The sequence below is a fragment of the Triticum urartu genome, chromosome 4A (genome assembly GCF_056163025.1).
Source record: "Triticum urartu cultivar PI428250 chromosome 4A, HENAU_Tu73, whole genome shotgun sequence".
NCBI classification, from domain to species: Eukaryota; Viridiplantae; Streptophyta; class Magnoliopsida; order Poales; family Poaceae; genus Triticum; species Triticum urartu.
The window spans coordinates 615,784,356-615,802,294 of record NC_141876.1 but is presented as its reverse complement, the minus strand read 5'-3'; positions in this window follow the sequence as shown (position 1 = coordinate 615,802,294).

The window sequence follows — 17,939 nt, the reverse complement described above, 5'->3', positions numbered from 1 at the left end:
GTCTATGACGAATCGGGGACTCCGAGCGCTCCTCACACAGAGTGGTTCGAATCTGACTTGATCAAATTTTGTGATGCAGCATGAATAGAGTTTGAGACGAGAAAAGCATAGATAGCTAGAGGAGGTTCTTAGGCATTCTTGTCCATCCACTTGGCAAAAAGAAATAAAGCCGAACAATCAAAACAACAAGTGGATGTCCTCGAATGAGTAAAATATGCAACCAGCATGCTCACACAATAAGATGGCAAATGAAATATGTGACAAGGCATGCACAACCAATTCTAGCATCTATCAAGCAATTTGCGATGACTAGGTCATCTATATATGAGTATATTGACTTAGGAGTCAAGTGAGAGCACTTGATCATAGGTCATACTCATCGTTTAAGCTCAAGTGGGGTTACCACTTTTACATAAAGCATTGTTTTGTTCACATCTTTAGAGTTGCTTTAGCTCAAGTCTTAGAGTAAAGCTCCCCCTAGATGTGATATCCCCCCTAAGAGGGATGAACTAACCTTGGGTTTTGTCGATGATGACTTCATGTAGATATTGAAGATGTGGATGCTCAATGTTGATGTAGATCTCTTGGAGCTATCCATTTGAGTGAATTGCACTTTCAATACCTACATGGGTTAGTCCCACAAGGAACAAACAAGGATATCCATAGACATAGAGTGATGCGCACAAAGATGATGTCCATGAAAACTTTTAGATTACCTTGTCCCTTGTCTTACCAACAAGAGGGTTTGTGACTCCTTGAACTAGTGCAAGATGTGGAAGTTGATTGCACTTGTCCTTGCCAAAATGATAAGAGTGAAGTATGTTGGCGGAGTCACCCTCAAGAACTCTCTAGTTCTTCTTCTTTTGGATCCACATCATCTTGATGGGAATCCTTGGAGTTGTAGTCGTACTTGATGAAGTGGAACTTGAAGTAGTCTTGGGAATCCACTTGACTAAGGTCTTAGGAGCTTCTTCAAATGCATCAATTTCCTCTTGAAGCTTGTCCTTGCCTTTTTGCTTGTAGTCTTGTGGTGGAAGATCATCTTGAGCTTGTGTCCCCTTGAAAGAAGCATCATACTTCTCTTGTTGAGGGACAAACTTTGTCTTGGGGTATTGATCTTCTTCCCACTCAACTCCATTGGCATTGAACTTTCATTCAAAACCAACACCTTGATTCTTCCGGTGCATTCCTTGCTTGCACACAATTTCCTCGAATTGCTTACTCCCGGCAAGGCTTTTGTACACTCCTTTCTCTATAATTCCCTTCAATAAGCTATTTTCTTGCTCAAGTGTAACTTGGCTAAGAGAATCATTAGTGGAATCAAGAGAACTACTAGAAGCAACAATATTGGATTTAACATGATCATTGTTACTTCTAGAGCAAGAATCTTTCTTATTACTAGACTTGACTTGAGGCATGTAAGTAGATAAGAGTAAACGCTTGGCAATGTAAGAAGAACTTTTCTTGCGGAGATCATCATTGATTGCCTTTAAGAACTCATGCTCTTGCTCAAGATTGAGATTTTCAAAGCATAATTTCTCATGAGCTCTTAAAAGTTCTCGATGATCTTCGAAGATAGTTTCATGAGCTAACTTAAGAGTGTTTAGTTCTTTAGTTAGAGCCTCAATCTTCTCCTTATCATTGTCATTCGTTTTATCTTGATTAGCATGATTAATTGATGTTATTCATCACTAGAGTTGTCAACAAGAAAATCATCACCTAACAAGTCATCTTCATCACTATTGAAATCAACATACTCGGGGTGTGTTACCTTAGGACCTTTGGCCATGAAGCATCTTCCAATTCCTTCATTTTGTGAGTCAAATATGTCGTAGGAGTTGGTTGACACAAGTGCTAGACCGGCAACACCTTCATCTTGAGTATCTTCGGAGTCGGAGTGATAACTTCTCTCGGAGTGGCTGTCGGAGTCGGAGCCGGATACCCATTCACCAACATGAGCTTGATGTCTTCGTCTTGTGTAGCTCCTTGATGATTTTTCCTTCCTTTCCGAATCCTTGCTTCTCTGTGAGTATCTTCATTCATAACGATCATCTCTACTCCTTCTCTCTCTTGGTGGTGATTCTTTGCTTCTTCTTCTTGGAGATTCTTCTCTTCTCTTGTAGGGAGCCGTACACTCATTGGAATAGTGTCCGGGTCTTCCACAATTGTAGCAGTTTTGCTCTCGACTAGAAGATCTTTTGTCATTGTAGGACCTTGACTTGAAGCTTCTATCTTTGCTTCTACTCTTGTAGAACTTGTTGAAGTTCTTCACCATTAAGCTCAATTCTTCAGTGAAGTCTTGTTTCTCACTTGATGATGTAGGGGCTTCACATGAGGCTTTATAGGCACCACTTGATTTGTTGTGAAGTTCCTCTTTATCCTTAAGTGACATCTCATGAGCAACAATTCTTCCAATCACCTCCGTTGGCTTGAGATCTTTGTAATTGGGCATCATTTGTATCAATGTGCACACGGTATCATATTTTCCATCCAAGGCTCTTAGAATCTTCTTGATGATGAATCTGTCGGTCATCTCTTCACTTCCTAAGCCGGCAATCTCATTTGTGATGAGAGCAAGCCTAGAGTACATTTCAGCGACACCTTCACCATCCTTCATCTTGAACTTGTCAAGTTGGCTTTGAAGCACATCCAACTTGGATTCCTTGACGGAGTCGGTACCTTCGTGCATATCAATCAAAGTGTCCCAAATTTCCTTTGCATTCTCAAGATGGCTGATTTTGTTGAATTCTTCGGGGCACAATCCGTTGAAGAGAATATCACAAGCTTGAGCATTGTATTGCAACATCTTCAACTCATCCGCGGTAGCTTCATGGTTTGGTTCTCTCCCATCAAAGAAGTCACCTTGCAAACCAACACACACAATAGCCCAAACGGCGGGGTTATGTCCAAGAATACGCATTTTCATTTTATGCTTCCAACTAGCAAAATTAGTACCATCAAAGTAAGGACCTCTACGGTGATAATTTCCCTCGCTAGACACCATACTCTCCTAGGTTGTGAAACCAAGGCTATGACCACCAAAAGCTATGGAGATCAAGCAAATGGAGACCAAAGCTCTGATACCACTTGTAGGATCGAAAGTATGTCTAGAGGGGGGGTGATTAGACTACTTGACCAAATAAAAACTTAACCTTTTCCCAATTTTAGTTCTTGGCAGATTTTAGCTAATTTAGGACAAGTCAAGCAATCATCACATAATTCAAGCAAGCATGCAAAGAGTATATAGGCAGCGGAAAGTAAAGCATGCAACTTGCAAGAATGTAAAGGGAAGGATTTGGAGAATTCAAACGCAATTGGATACACGGATGTTTTTCCTGTGGTTCGGATAGGTGGTGCTATCCTACATCCACGCTGATGGAGACTTCAACCCACGAAGGGTAACGGTTGCGCGAGTCCACACAGAGCTCCACCCAAGGGTAACGGTTGCGCGAGTCCACACAGGGCTCCACCCACGAAGGGTCCACGAAGAAGCAACCACCCACAAAGGGTCCACGAAGAAGCAACCTTGTCTATCCCGCCATGGCCATCGCCCACACAGGACTTGCCTCACTAGCGGTAGATCTTCACGAAGTAGGCGATCTCCTTGCCCTTACAAACTCCTTGGTTCAACTCCACAATCTTGTCGGAGGCTCCCAAGTGACACCTAGCCAATCTAGGAGACACCACTCTCCAAGAAGTAACAAATGGTGTGTAGGTAATGAACTCCTTGCTCTTGTGCTTCAAATGATAGTCTCCCAAACACTTAACTCTCTCTCATAGGATTTGGATTTGGTGGAAAGAAGGTTTGAGTGGAAAGCAACTTGGGAAGGCTAGAGATCAAGATTCATATGGTAGGAATGGAATATCTTGGTCTCAACACATGAGTAGGTGGTTCTCTCTCAGAACATATGAGTTGGAATGATGTGTGTGTTCTGATGGCTCTCTCCACGAATTAAGAGGAGGTGGAGGGGTATATATAGCCTCCACACAAAATCCAACCGTTACACAGTTTTCCAATCTCGGTGGGACCGAATCAATAAACTCGGTCGGACCGAAAATGTAAACCTAGTGACCGTTAGAGATTTATGGTGGGACTGACATGCAACTCGGTAGGACCGATATGGTTAGGGTTTGGGCATAACGTAATCTCGGTGAGACCGATTACAAAAACTCGGTGAGACCGAATTTGGTAATTAGCTAACCAGAGAGTTGGTCAGGCAAACTCGGTGGGACCGATTTGCTCTTTCGATCAGACCGAGTGGAACTCGGTGAGACCGAAAAGTTACAAAGGGGAAAAACTGAGTTTACATTGCAATCTCGGTGGGACCGATTCGCTCTTTCAGTGAGACCGAAAAGTTACGAAAGGGAAACAGAGAGTTTGCAACCCCATCTCGGTGAGACCGAGATCCTTATCGGTAGGACCGAATTGCTAGGGTTTGGCAGTGGCTAATGACAAGTGAAACTCGGTTGCGCCGGATAGGAAGAATCGGTAGGACCGAGTTTGGCTTAGGGTTTAGGTCATATGTGGATATGGGAAAGTAGTTGAGGGTTTTGGAGCATATCACTAAGCACATGAAGCAAGAGGCTCATTTAAGCAACACCTCATCCCTCCTTGATAGTATTGGCTTTTCCTATGGACTCAATGTGATCTTGGATCACTAAAATATAAAATGAAGAGTCTTGAGCTTTTGAGCTTGAGCCAATCCTTTGTCCTTAGCATTTTGAGGGTTCCACTTTCACATCCATGCCATACCAATCATTGAGCTTTCTTGAAATAATCATCTTGGAATAGCATTAGCTCAATGAGCTATATGTTGTTATGAATTACCAAAACCACCTAGGGATAGTTGCACTTACAGCAGCTCCTCCAGCGGTGGCCGCGACCAGCCCCCGCGCCGTCGCGCCCGCCTGGGTGAAGGCAGCGGGTCAGCCCACCGTCGCGCCCCGGTGAAGCAAGAGGAGGGGTCCGCCTGAGCCCCAGGAGCAACTCGAGCCTTGGCTATGGGTTGGCGCAGGACGAATCGCGCCCGTTTTCTTTTCTTCCTTATCCTGCGCAAAAATAAGAAGTAATGTAGGGCCCCGCGGGGACGTGTTAGAACTGCTGCTATTTAACCATCATTTTGTTTCCGCTATTTCCGCGCTGTGTTTCCGTGCCGCGCACCCATGTGCAGGAACTATTTTAGCTCGGTGAGGCTTGGCACGGTCCTCGCCTCCCGAGGCCGTGGCCTCGTCGCACGCTTCGTGCCCTGCAAGGATCAGTTGGAGGGGTAACTTACGGTCTTGGTTGTGGGGGCGATCGGCCCAGGTCCTGCGCTCGTGTCGCAATGCCCGTGGGGCACGGACTGGGAGGGGTGCTCCCGCAGAGGACTCGGATAGGAAAGCTCCAAACAATCGGGGCAGAAAACGCTCGCGAGGGCGCCTGCGAATCTCCCTCGCAAGACTTGTGCGAGAGAAAACGAGGCGAGCGAGCGAGAAAGACAAAGAGTCACGAGCCAGGAATGCCAGCAACTCCAATAAAACTTCAAACGGGAACAAACAAGCCAACTGCAGAAAACAAATGGGAAAACCGCGTCCGGCACCTATTCTAGTCTTCAACGTCTTCTCACCAACGTGGAGCTAAGTGCTGCCACTGGGCATGGGCGGGAGCCCCCGAGGCCCGAGGGCGGCACTCCGGAGACTCCGGGGCATGTATAGCCCCACTCATTATTACGTGAGAGTGTCACGGGCGGCGAGCTTCACAGGCATTGGCCTTCTTCACAGGCACCGGGCCTTTCTCGAAATGCGGCAGCTTCACAGGCATTTGCCTTCTTCACAGGCACCGGGCCTTTCCCAAAATGCAGCTTCACAGGCATTTTCCTTCTTCACAGGCACCGGGCCTTTCCCAAAACGCAGCTTCACAGGCATTTGCCTTCTTCACAGGCATCGGGCCTTTCCCAAAACGCAGCTTCACAGGCATTCGCCTTCTTCACAGGCACCGGGCCTTTCCTCGGCGGTAGGCCTCGCTCAGGGATAGAACCTCCAGAGATGTTGAATGCTCCACGCGTTCTGTATGGGCACCCCCTCCGTGGTCTCCAAGCGTGCGGAGCCAGGCCTGGAGACATGAACAACCTTGAATGGGCCCTCCCACATGGGAGAGAGCTTGTGCAGCCCCTCCCTGGAGAGAACCTATCTGAGCATGAGATCCCCTACCTCAACAGTTCTGGGGCGGATGTTGCGGCAGTGGTATCGTCACAGCGCCTGTTGATACCTTGCCGCTCGCAGTGCGGCTTCTCGACGACGTTCCTCCCCTAGCACAAGATCCGTCCCCCGCATGGTGTCCTGCTGCATCTCGTCGAACGCCAGGACCCGTGCGGAGCGACGCTTGACCTCATGAGGGAGAACAGCCTCTGCTCCATAGACAAGGAAGAAAGGGGTCTCTCCAGTCGGCTTGGTCGCAGTTATGTGGATTAACCATAGCATAGACTGGAGCTCGTCGTACCAGCCCCTGCCGCAGGCCTCCAGCTTCTTCTTGAAGGTCCTGGTTTTGAGGCCCCTCAGGACCTCCGCGTTGGCCCGCTCAGCCTGGCCGTTGCTCCGGGGGTGTGCTACTGAAGCGTAGCATATCTGCGTTCCAAGGTTAGCACAGTACGTTTTGAAGAGATTACTGGTGAATTGTGAACCGTTGTCGGTGATGATGCGGTTGGGCACCCCAAATCGGCTCACGAGGCCCTTGATGAATTTGACCGCAGAGCCTGCCGGGATTGTGCGGACGGCTTCCACCTCATCCCACTTGATGAATTTGTCCACGACGACGTAGAGGTAGAGATAGCCCCCTGGCGCTCGAGGAAACGGGCCCAAAATGTCCAGTCCCCAAACTGCGAACGGCCATGAGAGGGGTATAGTCTGTAGACCCCCCGTAGGCTGATGGACCTGCTTAGTGTGAAACTGGCAGGCCTCGCAAGCCTTCACAAGCTCAACAGCGTCATTGAGCGCCGTGGGCCAGAAGAATCCACTGCGGAACACCTTGCCGATGAGGTTCCATGACGACAAGTGGTGCCCGCAGTCTCCGCCGTTTATGTCTACCAGTAGCTCCTTCCCTTGCTCTCGGGAGATGCAACATAGGGACACGTCATTTGGTCGCTTCCTGTAGAGCTCTCCATCCCTGATGCAATAAGCTGTGGCCTACCGCGCCACACGCTCCGCTTCCTCCTCATTCTCCAGCAGAGTCCCTTGCATCAGGTAGTTCTTGAGCTCCGGGATCCAACACCCTTCCTGAGGCTCTAACGCCAGGAGCAGGCGTGCCCCTAAGGCTGGACCACAGACCGGGGCTCCTGAGTCAGGCGGTTGAGGGAACTCCTCCCTTGGTTGCGCCGTGCTCGACAGTGGCAGCACCGCCGAGGGTTTGAAGAGCCACTCCTCGAAGATGCTAGGCTCCTGAGGCAGCCACCTGGACGCCCTCTTGGCAATGTCATCGCCCTCCTGATTGGTGCCGCGAGGCACATGCTGCCACTCCAGCCCCTAGAACTGTTTCTCCATCTTGTGAACCTCAGCGAGGTAGGCTTCCATGTGCTCGTCCTTTGGCTCATATATCTTGTTGGGGAAGTTGACAAGGAGCTGCGAATGGCCCTTGATGACAAGGCTCTTTACCCCTAAGGCAATTGCGGCCTTCAAGCCTGCTATTAGGCCTTCGTACTCTGCTATGTTGTTGGAGACCTTTTCTTCATGCTGGAAGCAGAGTTGTACGACGTAATAGAGTTTGTCCTGGGTAGGGGACACAAGCACTGCGCCAGCTCCCGCACCGTGTCGGGAGAACGCCCCATCAAAGTACATGACCCATCCGTCCGGTGCTTCACTTCCCGGGGAAAGTGATCGGTCTTCGCCTGCCTCGAGACCCGGTGCTTCTACCCATTCTGCCATGAAATCCGCAAGTGCGGCTCCCTTGATGACTCTGGTTGTACTGAACTCTAGCTGAAATGCCTGTAGCTCAATGTTCCATTCAGCAACCCTTCCAGCTGAGTTGGGGCTTCTGAGCACTCTTTCCAAGGGGTATGCTGAGATGACTTTGATGGGATGTCCTTGGAAGTAGTGGCGCAGCTTGCGTGAGGCCACTAGTAGCGCGAGGAGGAGTTTTTGAGGCATGGGGTACCTCGCCCTTGCGTCCCATAGCACCGTGCTGACAAAGTACACGGGATGCTCGACGAAGTTGAGGGTGCTAGCGCAGCTTGCGTCCTCCGGAAGTCGAGGCGTCTCTTGAGACGACGGGGCTCCCAGTGCTTGGTCGCCTAAAGAGGCCTCTCCTGCTCCGGGTGCGTTCTCCTGCTGCGGCTGTTCCTTTCCGGCAGCGGTTGCGGCCTTCACGAGGTCCTCTTGGCTCTGCTTTGCTTCAGTTCAGACGGTCGACGCGGCCTTGGCACAGCGCTCCTCCCTGACCGCCACCAGGGCTGCGCTAGCGGAGTAGGGGGTGGCCGCAAGGTAGAGCACCAGGGGCTCCTGAGGACGTGGAGCTACCATCACTGGTGGACTGGTAAGGTACCTCTTGAGGTCTTGGAATGCCTTGTCGGCCTCTTCAGTCCATTCGAAGGAAACCCAGGAGCTTGCCTGAGGGGACTCCAAACACGCACTTCTCCGGGTTGAGACGTAGGTCCACTTCGTTGAGGCTTGCAAAGGTTTCTTCCAGGTCCTGTATCAGGGTTCTTGCCTCGCGAGACTTCACCACAAGGTCATCGACGTAAGCTTCAGTGTTCCTCCCGAGCTGCCGGCCTAAGGCGATGTGCATCAGCCACTGAAAGCTCACGCCTGCGTTGCGCAACCCAAACGGCATGCACGTATAGCAGTACACTCCACACGGGGTCAGGAAATCCGTCTTCTCCACGTCTTCTACCGCCATCTTGATCTGGTGATAGCCCGAGAAGGCATCCAGGAAGCACAATAGGTCACACTCTGTGGTGGAGTCGACTATCTGGTCGATGCGGGGGAGCGGAAATGGATCCTGTGGGCAGGCCTTGTTGAGGTTGGTGAAGTCAACGCACATGCGCTCTTTTCCTCCCTTCTTAGGCACAACGACCGGATTGGCCAGCCAATCAGGGTAGCGGACCTCGCGAATAACCCCTGCCGCCTCTAGCTTCCGGGTCTCTTGAATGATGAAAGCATGTTTCTCAGTAGACTGCCGCCTTGCCTTCTGCTTCACGGGGCGCACATTGGTGCACACATTGAGGTGATACTCAATCACTTCCCTTGGGACCCCTGCTAACTGATCTCGTTCCCACGCGAACACCTTCTTGTTTGCGCGCAGGAACCTGACCAGGGCCTTCTCCTGCTCGGGCTCGAGGTTGGCCCCTATGGTGAAGGTGGTGCCAGCGGACCCGTCCTCGTCGACTGGTACCTGCTTGGTTTCCACCTTGTCTTGGGTAAACAGCTGCTTCTTTTTGGTCGGTGCAGCCCCCTTGGGCACAAGGGCGTCGGTGCTAGTGGGATGCGCCACCGCGGCTGCCCTGAAAACAAGCTAGAGCACCTGCAGCGCATCTCTTGTGTCTCCTAACACGGTAAGGACGTCGCTGCTCCCGGCCATCTTCATGAGGTTGTACGCCGGGTGAGTTGCTGCCATGAACCGAGCCAAGGTCGGATAGCCGAGAATGGCGTTGCAGGGGAGGCCAATGGGGGCAATGTCGAAGTCGATCAGCTCCGTGCGGAAGTTGTCGCAGGTGCCAAAGGTCACTAGGAGGCAGATCTGTCCCAAGGAGGCGGTGGAACCGGCTCCGACACCCGAGAAAGGCCTGCTGGGTTGGAGCCGCTCCAGCGGCACGTGGAGGAGGCCGAAGGCCTCCACCGAGAGCATGTTGGGGCTGGCACCACCGTCGATGAGGGTCTTGGTGACGGCCACTTGGCAGATGGTGGGGGTGCACAACATCGGGAGCGTGCCCAAACCAATGGGGTTGAAGGGGTGGTCCTCCGAGTCGAAGGTTAGATCGGCCTCGGGTGCCACCCAGCCCGGGGGAGCTTCTCGGCGCTTGGAGGCGGTGCTGATCCGGCAGGCGAACAGCTTGACGTGATGACTCGAGGGTGGTGCCTGGGAGCCACCCAGGAGAGCCGCGACGACGGGCGGCGCTGGTGCAGAGAAACGGGCGAGGAAGAGGTCGCGCGGCTCCTCCCAGGAGGTGACAAAGGCCATCGGCAGGTGGAGGAGCCACACGCGCGGGATGCCGGTGAGGCCCATGGGTAACCAGTTGGCCATCACCCGATCATCGCCCCCGGCTCCAAGGACGGCCTCCTCGTACGCCAGCAGGAAAACCATCGGGTCCGTCGCGCGGTCGTAGCGCGGCGGCATCTCGGGCCTGAACTTGCGCGGCCACTGCACCTGTCGCAAGGCGGGGGGCCAAGGCCCGGAGCCCCCTGGCCCCCGTGTCGGCATCCGTTGCTGGAGCGGGCGGCGCGTTGTCCGCCATGAGGGCGGGATGCGATGTCGGGGGAGAACGGGTCGTTAGGAGGGAGGACTCCGGCGCACCCCTACCTGGCGCGCCAAATGTCGGATTTCGGGTTTCGGCAGACCCTTGAGGTTCGAACACTGGGGTGCGTGCGGAGATCTCTCCCCAACCGATCTACGTTCAATCTCCTCACGTGATCTAAGCTGGAAAACAACGAACAACACAGGGGACACGATATTTATACTGGTTCGGGCCACCGTTGTGGTGTAATACCCTACTCCAGTGTGTGGTGTGGTGGATTGCCTCAGGGGCTGATGAGGAATAGTACAAGGGAAGAACAGCCTCGCGAGAGGTGTTCTTGAGCTGGTGCGATGAACTGCTAGGGTGAGTTCAATCGCCTCTCTCTCTCTCTGCTAGGGTTCTACCAGATCTCTAGATGTCCCCTCTGTGTGTGTGTGTGTTCCCCTTTCTACTCTATGGTGGCTAGCTCTATTTATGGAGGCCCTGGGCCTCTCCCCAAAATAATGAGCGGGAAGGGCGCCAACAATTGGCCATTTTGAAGGGGAACATCTAGTACAAGTTATCCTAACCAAAGGTGGTCTTCGGCTGCCAAAAGTACTGGTGATGACGCTGTCTTAGGCTCCATGGTGACCTCCGTCCTTCCGCTCTGCTGGTCTTGGTCTTGTTGCACCGGAATGGCAACCTTTGCCCGATGCCTTGGCCTGTGCTTGCCCCCTTTGCACCAAAGAGGAAACAAGGACACTGCGCAGGCCGGCGCCCACCGGGCGCCCCTGTGGTCTCGATCGTCATGGCTTGCGTCACGGGTTCCTCGCGAGGTACCCCTGCCTTGATCTCTCCGCCTCCTCGCGAGCCTGCCTGATGAGGCTGCCTTTGAGGAAGCTTCCTGTCATCCGCCCCATGAGGCTTGGCCTCTCGCGAGGGTCCTGAGCTTGTGCTGATGAAGATGGGCCGCGTTGGGCCCCCACTTGAGCCATGCCGCAGGCCGCAGGCAGGCAAGTCTGGAGACCCCCGTTCCCAGAACACCGACAAAGACCACAAGAAAAAAGGCAAGGACAAGCTTCAAGAGGAGATTGATGCATTTGAAGAAGCTCCTAAGGCCTTGGTCAAATGGGTTCCCAAGACTACATCAAGTTTTACTTCATCAAGTACGACTACAATTCCAAGGATTCCCATCAAGATGATGTGGATCCCAAAGAAGAAGAACTAGAGAGTTCGGTGACTCCGCCAAAATACTTCACTCATATCATTTTGGCGAGGACAAGTTCAAACAACTTCCACATCTTGCACTAGTTCAAGGAGTCACAAACCCGCTTGTTGGTAAGACAAGGGACAAGGTAACCTATGGCCTTCATGGACATCATCTTGTGTGAAAATCACTCTATGTCTATGGATATCCTTGTTTGTTCCTTGTGGGACTAACCCTTGTAGGTATTGCAAGTGCAACTCACTCCAATGGATTGCTCCAAATGATCTACATCAACATTGAGCATCCACATCTTCAACATCTACATGAAGTCATCATCGACAAAACCCAAGGTTAGTTCATCCCTCTTAGGGGGGATATCACATCTAGGGGGGCTTTACTCTAATCAATTGAGCTAAAGCAACTCTAATGGTGTGAACACAACAATGCTTTATGTAAAAGTGGTAACCCCACTTGTGCTTAAACGATGAGTATGACCTATGATCAAATGTTCTCATTTGACTCCTAAGTCAATATACTCATATATAGATGACCTAGTCATCACCAATTGCTTGATAGATGCTAGAGTGTTTGTGCATGCTTTGCCACATATTTCATTTGCCATTTTATTGTGTGAGCATGTTGATTGCATATTTTACTCATTCAAGGACACCCACTTGTTGTTTTGATTGTTTGGCATTTTCTCTTTTGCCAAGTGGATGGACAAGAATGCCTAAGAACTTCCTCTAGCTATCTATGCTTTTCTCATCTCAAACTCTATTCATGCTACATCACAAAGTTTGATCAAGTCAGATTCGAACCACTCTGTGTGAGGAGCACTCAGAGTCCCCGATTCGTCATAGACTTAAACTTCCAAAACCTCTCTGTGCATTTCGGTCTGACCGATCCATCCATTTTGGTCACACCAAGTTCACTGAGTTGATCTAGGTTTTCAATCTCGGTGCAACCGATTTGAACTTTTCGGTCACATCGAGTTGCAGTAACCGCTTGCGATTCTGCATCTCGGTGCCACCAAGTTGTTCCACTCGGTCACACCGACAGGGTCAGGATATATATACCCACGGGTGAGATTTTGGTAATTTCTTCAAACCTCCTCAACACGCGCGTGTCCTACTCTGTCGCCTTGGGTCTCTGGATCGTCTCCTCGTCGCCAGTGACCTCCCGTCGCTGGTTTCCATCGCCGTCAACGGGATTATGCCCCGCTGTTGTCGCCGTAGCGAACTCCCGCCGAACTAGGGTATGAGTTCGATCTTGTGTGCTAATTCCTTACTCCGATTCTTAGCACATTGCTTTGCCATGATCATTACCATGTATGAAATCAATCTATCTAGAGAAAACTCCCTTTAGGTTAGGTTTGATTCAAAAATTTAGGGTTAGGTGTCCGCCGAACTCATCTCGGACCAACCAAATTGTAGAAATCGGTCCCACCGATTTGGCTTAGGCCATTGCACATGCGCTTTCGGTCTGACCGAAAATTGCAAATCGGTGCGACCGAATTGTTGGGGAACGCAGTAATTTCAAAAAAATTCCTACGCACATGCAAGATCTATCATGGTGATGCATAGCAACGAGAGGGGAAGAGTGTTGTCCATGTACCCTTGTAGACCGTAAGCGGAAGCATTATGACAATGCGGTTGATGTAGTCATACGTCTTCACGTTCCGACAGATCCTAGTACCGAAAGTACGGCACCTCCGCGATCTGCACACATTCGGCTCGGTGATGTCCCACAAACTCTCGATCCAGCAGAGTGTCGAGGGAGAGCTTCGTCAGCACGACGGCATGATGATGGTGATGATGATGCTACCGTCGCAGGGCTTCGCCTAAGCACTACGATGATATGACCGAGGTGGATTATGATGGCGGGGGGCACCGCACACGGCTAAGGGATCAATGATCAACTTGTATGTCTATGGGGTGCCCCCCTCCCCTGTATATAAAGGAGTGGAGGAGGGGAGGGCCGGCCCTCTCTATGGTGCGCCCCAAGGGGGATTCCTACTCCTAGTAGGAGTAGGTTTCCCCCTTCCCTAGTTGGAGTAGGAGCAGAAGGAAGGGGAAGAGGGAGAGAAGGAAAGAGGGGGGCACCGCCCCCTCCCTAGTCCAATTCAGACCAGCCCATGGGGGGGGCGCAGCCACCCCTTGAGGACCTTATCTCCTTTCCCGTATGGCCCTATAAGGCCCATTAAGGGAGTCCTGGATTAGGGGGTCTCCGGACAGCCAGACTATATCCTTTGGCCGGACTATTAGACTATGAAGATACAAGATTGAAGACTTCATCTCGTGTCCGGATGGGACTCTACTTGGCGTGGAAGGCAAGCTAGGCGATACGGATATGTATATCTCCTCCTTTGTAACTGACCTTGTGTAACCCTAGCCCCCTCTGGTGTCTATATAAACCGGAGGGTTTTAGTCCGTAGGACAACATACAATCATACCATAGGCTAGCTTCTAGGGTTTAGCCTCTCCGATCTCGTGGTAGATCAACTCTTGTAACACTTATATCATCAAGAATAAATCAAGTAGGATGTAGGGTTTTACCTCCATCAAGAGGGCCCGAACCTGGGTAAACATCGTGTCCCCTGCCTCCTGTTACCATCCGCCTTAGACGCACAGTTCGGGACCCCATACCCGAGATCCGCCGGTTTTGACACCGACATTGGTGCTTTCATTGAGAGTTCCTCTGTGTCGTTTCCGTTAGCTTGATGGTTCCTATGATCATCGATAGCGATGCAGTCCAGGGTGAGACTTTTCTCCCCAGACAGATCTTTGTGTTCGGCGGCTTCCCACGACGGGCCAACTCGCTTGGCAATCTGGAGCAGATCGAAAGTTACGCCCCTGGCCACCAGGTCAGGTTTGGAAGCTTAAACTACACGGCCGATATCCGTGGAGACTTGATCTTTGACGGATTCGAGCCCCTGCCTTGTGCGCCACGCGGTCACGATGAGTACGATTTAGCTCTACCATCGGATCGTATTCAGGAGATCGCACCGGCAGCCGCTCCGACCCTCAATTCGGAGCCAGTTTCGCCATCCGTGGACGGGTGGATAGACCCCGTCACGGAGGTCGTACCCTCTGCGGCGATCGAGCCGAATATCGACCTTACCCTTCACGAGAGCCATTTTGCCAAACTACCGGATCCTTCTCCAGCCACGGACTCTGAACCGCCTGCGCCCATTCCTATCGAATCCGATTGGGCGCCGATCATGGAGTTTACCTCCGCGGATATTTTTCAGCACTCGCCCTTCGGCGACATACTGAACTCATTAAGGTCTCTTTCCTTGTCAGAAGGATCCTGGCCGAACTATGTCCGGCAGGATGGGGATGCAGATGACGAAGAAATTCGCCGCCCACCCACCACCCACTTAGTAGCCACTGTCGATGACTTAACCGACATGCTCGACTTCAACTCCGAAGACATCGACGGTATGGACGACAATGCGGGAGTCGAAGAGGAACCACTGCCCACAGGGCACTGGACAGCCACCTCATCATACGCTATATACATGGTGGACACACCCAAAGAAGGCAATGGCGACGAGACAACGGAGGATGACCCCTCCAAGAAGCAACCCAAGCGCCGGCGTCAGCAGCGCCGCTCTAAGTCCCGCCAAGGCAAAAGTGGTGATACCAGCACCGGAGATAATAGCACTCCGGACAGTGCCGAAGACAACAACAATCCCCTCCAGCAAGATTTAGAGCAGGAGGATGGAGGAGCCAGCCCTCCTGAGAGAGCGGCAGATGGAGAGGTGGAGGATGATAATTACATGCCCCCCTCCGAACGAATTCGCCATGCCAGAGGATCCCGTCGAACTAGAGCGCTTCAAGCGCAAGCTTATAGCCACGGCAAATAGCCTTAAGAAAAAGCAGCAGCAGCTTCAAGATGATCAAGATCTGCTAGCTGACAGATGGACTGAAGTCCTGGCGGCCGAAGAGTATAAACTCGAACGCCCCTCCAAGAGTTACCCAAAATGCAGGTTGCTACCCCGACTAGAGGAGGAAGCACCAAAACCTACATCCCCGGCGTATGACGCGGCTGATCGGCCACCTCGTGGCCACGACAGATAGACATTCCAGCCAAAAGCTTAGCCCGCACCTCGACGTCATTCAAATAAAAAGGCATGGGGAAATACGCCAGACCTGCGAGACGTATTGGAGGACAAAACAAAACATGCAAGATCGATCTACGGATCACGAGGGTGCGCCACTATGCGAGACGATAATCATCACGCCGGATACAGTAAAAGTAAGTCCGACCGGGCCGAACATAGCGGGCAAGACTCATTCGAGTTGCGTCACGATATAGCCCAGTACAGAGGCACCACACATCCCTTATGCTTCACAGACGAAGTAATGGATCATCAAATCCCAGAGGGTTTCAAACCCGTAAATATAGAATCATACGACGGCACAACAGATCCTGCGGTATGGATCGAGGATTTCCTCCTGCACATCCACATGCCACGCGGTGATGACCTACACGCCATCAAATACCTCCCACTCAAACTCAAAGGACCAGCTCGGCATTGGCTCAATAGCTTGCCAGCAGAGTCCATTGGTTGTTGGGAAGATCTGGAAGCTGCATTCCTCGACAACTTTCAGGGCACTTATGTGCGACCACCAGATGCCGATGACTTGAGCCACATAATTCAGTAGCCAGAGGAATCGGCCAGGCAATTCTGGACACGGTTCCTAACAAAGAAAAATCAAATCATCGACTGTCCGGATGCAGAGGCCCTAGCAGCTTTCAAGCACAACATCCGCGACGAGTGGCTAGCCCGGCACCTTGGTCAGGAAAAGCCGAAATCTATGGCAGCCCTCACGACACTCATGACCCGCTTTTGCGCGGGAGAAGACAGCTGGCTGGCTCGCAGTAATAACATATCAAAGAACCATGGTACTTCGGATACCAAGGACGGCAATGGCAGGTCACGTCGCAACAAGCATAAGCGCCGCATTAACAGCAACAATACCGAGGATACGGCAGTCAATGCCAGATTCAAAGGCTCTAATCCCGGTCAGCGGAAAAAGCCATTCAAAAGAAGCACTCTGGGCCCGTCCAGTTTGGACCCTATACTCGATCGCTCGTGTCAAATACATGGCACCCCTGACAAGCCAGCCAACCACACCAACAGGGACTGTTGGGTGTTCAAGAAGGCCAGCAAATTAAATGCTGAAAACAAAGATAAGGGGTCACATAGCGATGACGAGGAGGAGCCCCGGCAGCCGAGCACCGGAGGACAGAAGAGGTTCCCCTCACAAGTGTGGACGGTGAACATGATATACGCAACCCACATCCCCAAGAGGGAGCGGAAGCGTGCGCTCAGGGACGTATATGCATTGGAGCCAGTCGCCCCCAAGTTCAACCCATGGTCCTCCTGTCTGATCACCTTCGATCGCAGGGACCACCCCACTAGTATCCGTCATGGCGGATTCGCCGCACTAGTCCTAGACCCAATCATTGACGGATTTCACCTCACTCGAGTCCTAATGGACGGCGGCAGCAGCCTGAACCTGCTCTATCAGGACACAGTGCGCAAAATGGGTATAGACCCCTCAAGGATCAAACCCACTAAAACGACCTTTAAAGGCGTCATACCAGGTGTAGAGGCCCATTGCACAGGCTCAGTCACACTAGAAGTGGTCTTCGGATCTCCGGATAACTTCCGAAGCGAAGAGTTAATCTTCGACATAGTCCTGTTCCGCAGTGGCTACCATGCACTGCTCGGGCGAACCACATTTGCAAGATTCAATGTGGTACCGCATTATGCATATCTCAAGCTCAAGATGCCAGGACCTCGGGGGGTCATCACAGTCAATGGAAACACAGAGCGCTCTCTTCGCACGGAGGAGCACACTGCGGCCCTCGCAGCAGAAGCGCAAAGCAGCCTCTTAAGGCAATCCACTAGTTCGGCGATTAAGGACCCGGACAACTTCAAGCGCACCCGGAGTAATCGGCTACTGGACTGCCTGGCACATCCCGAGCTCGCATAGCAATGCGACCCCCACCCTGGCCCCAGCCAAACGGCGAAATCTGTGCCACGCGTACATAATTACACATTAAAAATACCATGGGCATAGGCGGGAAGGGGGGCACGACGGCGGCACGCCCCAAGTCGCGGCTTAAACCGCACTAGGGGATTCCCACTTTGTTATTTTTCTTTTTCAGGACTTTAATCTCTGGAAACCCTGTCCGGCAGCGTGATTGCTGAACACATGATGCAGCAACCAAGGAGGCAGAAAGCTACGTCACACCACGGAACTCCCAGGTGGATTACGATAACGAGTGAAATATTTGCTTTAATACTATTCCTCAGC